Source organism: Pteropus alecto, unplaced genomic scaffold (genome assembly GCF_000325575.1).
Source record: "Pteropus alecto unplaced genomic scaffold, ASM32557v1 scaffold50, whole genome shotgun sequence".
Taxonomy (NCBI): Eukaryota; Metazoa; Chordata; class Mammalia; order Chiroptera; family Pteropodidae; genus Pteropus; species Pteropus alecto.
Genome location: NW_006431918.1, coordinates 43,127 through 45,420, shown reverse-complemented (window position 1 = coordinate 45,420; position 2,294 = coordinate 43,127). Strand labels below are relative to the sequence as shown.

Below are 2,294 nucleotides of genomic sequence, written 5' to 3'. Positions count from 1 at the left end.
TGTCGTGATGGCAACCCTCAAATCATCCCTAGAGGGAGGCTTGGACTTGTCAATTATCAAAAGGCAAAGAGGTTGACGGGAGAACTAAGTCCAATTCCTCCTTCTAGGTGTCTGCTGCATTTGAATACAAAAGTCTGAATGCGGATGTACTCCAAGTTTTGAATTTTTAAGTTGGTCTGCCGCACTCCAGGAAGTAGAAGGCAGGCACAGCCCTCCTCAGGAAATCCTGCCCTTTAATGTCAAAGACAAGCCATTTTATTAAGTGAAGCCGAACGCCTACCCAAAGGGCAGACGAGAATCGGAAGGAGGCTGTCGCCACCATTCGGGTCTTCGGCACCAGGCCCCGCAAAGGGCTCATCTAGTTCTTCCTCCTGTAATTTTTGAAACATTCTACAGGGACTCACTGTTACATAGCTAGGCCAAAGAGTAAGAAATGTCTGGACACAAGAGGATGGAAGCTGAATCAGAACTCATGGATGCCGTGCATGTGTGCATTTGATAAAAACTTAGTGTTCAAGGACGAACACGACGGCAGTCATGTGCATAGAGGTGGCCACTGCCGACCCCATCTGGTTTAAAGGCTGTCTTTTATTCAGGTAGGACAGACTGACAGCCTGTTAGGAGGTATCTGTCAATGAACATTCCTGCCCTGCTTGTGTTCCAAATTGACAGACTTACAGCACGTATTACAAAGTCAGAGACCCAGACTTGGTGAATGAATTTAGCTATAGTAGTGGGATGGGTGGGGAGAAGGGCAGGGACTTGGTGATTTGGGAACATAGGAGGGCAGTACCGGTACTGCCCTCCTAACACCTCACGGCAGAAATACGTCTTATGCTGCAGGATCCTTTTTGTACAAAATTGAGACCAGCTGTGTGTTTTACAGTCGTCGAAACCCCAGCAGCAGTGCTGTCTCAAGCATTCATGAGGTACAAGATGAGATGACTGTTTTATTGCAGCAACCGTTCGGCAGCATAGACTGTGCAGACAGCTAATTTCCAAACATTTCTTTGTCCCTTGCAGATCAACCCAGTCCCCTGCTGGTGAAACGGCATCTTCATGGTCAGGTGGTGTGAAGAGAGAGGAGGACGGGCACTGCAGATGGCGAGCACCTTGGCATCAAATCTGCAGAGCTCAAGGAAATGAGGTTAGGAGTCTGAGCTAAACACCTCCTTCCCGATGAATCCACTGGCTGACGCGCTTCTTTTAAAAGGCTCCAGGATCGAGCACGTTTTCAGGATCCTGGAGCCCAGTCTAATGCATTGGAACGCTTGCAGGCAGGTAGGGTTCCATTCCCGTCGCTTTCTCCCCAAACGGAGAACTTTTGCACACTTCCAACTATTTTGGTCACCGATATGAGATGTATACATCGCGTGCCATTCATGCTGTGTGTGTGTGTAAGCGAGGCGACGGTTCCATGTAAGAGTACTGTACTTTATCCCTACGGAATAAAGAAATCCATGATGCTATTCACATGACCATTTTCCTCTTTCCACGCCGAGGAAAGTCTCAGTGCTGAAGCTATGGTAAGGGAGATAAGGTATAGAAATTATGAGCTGTTTGGACAGAGTTCTGGTAACACGGTGAATTCTGTGAGTTGCTTCCACTTTGTCCACGATTCTAAATCATTTCATCTTCCACGTGATTACTACAGGCAAAAGACGGGGAGCTGTAACGACCCAGAAGTGAAGACGTCTGAGACGCATGCCCCCCGCCCCACGGTACATATCCTCATCTCCACGTGTCCTCAAAGCAACAGTTTTCAGCATGACCCATCTTCCCCGGCTGAGTTCAAAAGGACCTCGTGTGCCGATCGCCTAGAAATGCCTCCGCTGCGAGCTGTGGCGGGTCCTCCCGATCGACCCTGGGCCACTGTGAAGCTCTCTTCTGGGTAAGCGCGTGCATTCAGGGTGCTAGAATTGGATTCGTGAACTTCCAGGCATAAACATAGCCTCGTGACTCCGTCGTTATAAGACCTCCCCCTCCCGCATCCCCAGTCTAGGAGGGCCAAAACCTCAGCGTCTGATCTGCACAGGTGTTTATGGCCAGAAGGTTCTCCCAGGCAAAGCAGCTATTTCTTTGGAGTCTCTGTGTATGGGGGGAAAATGACTCTGTGGGAGGGTCGGGTTGGGGTACGTCTCTGGACATGAGCAGCAGGGGCCCAGGCCAACTAGCTACCTGACACAAGTATCGAAATGTTGCGATTCCGCGGAATCGCAACATTTCATCTATGAGTACCATTCTTTGCCGTGTGTGCCGCCAAAGGGAACGATAGAGGTCTGTGCCGCGAAACG

At 49.7% G+C, this 2,294-nt stretch overlaps 1 long non-coding RNA gene across 1 annotated transcript in view; it reads left to right on the top strand.

Annotated features, from left to right (window-relative positions):
- The window catches only part of LOC112475083, a 4,525-nt gene extending 2,261 nt beyond the window's left edge, over window positions 1-2,264 (top strand). Inside the window, exons 2-3 of the long non-coding RNA XR_003044572.1 lie at window positions 1,024-1,147; window positions 1,655-2,264. This is a non-coding gene — a long non-coding RNA (uncharacterized LOC112475083). The remainder of the gene's footprint in view (window positions 1-1,023; window positions 1,148-1,654) is intronic.
- The last annotated feature ends 30 nt before the right edge of the window (window positions 2,265-2,294 follow it).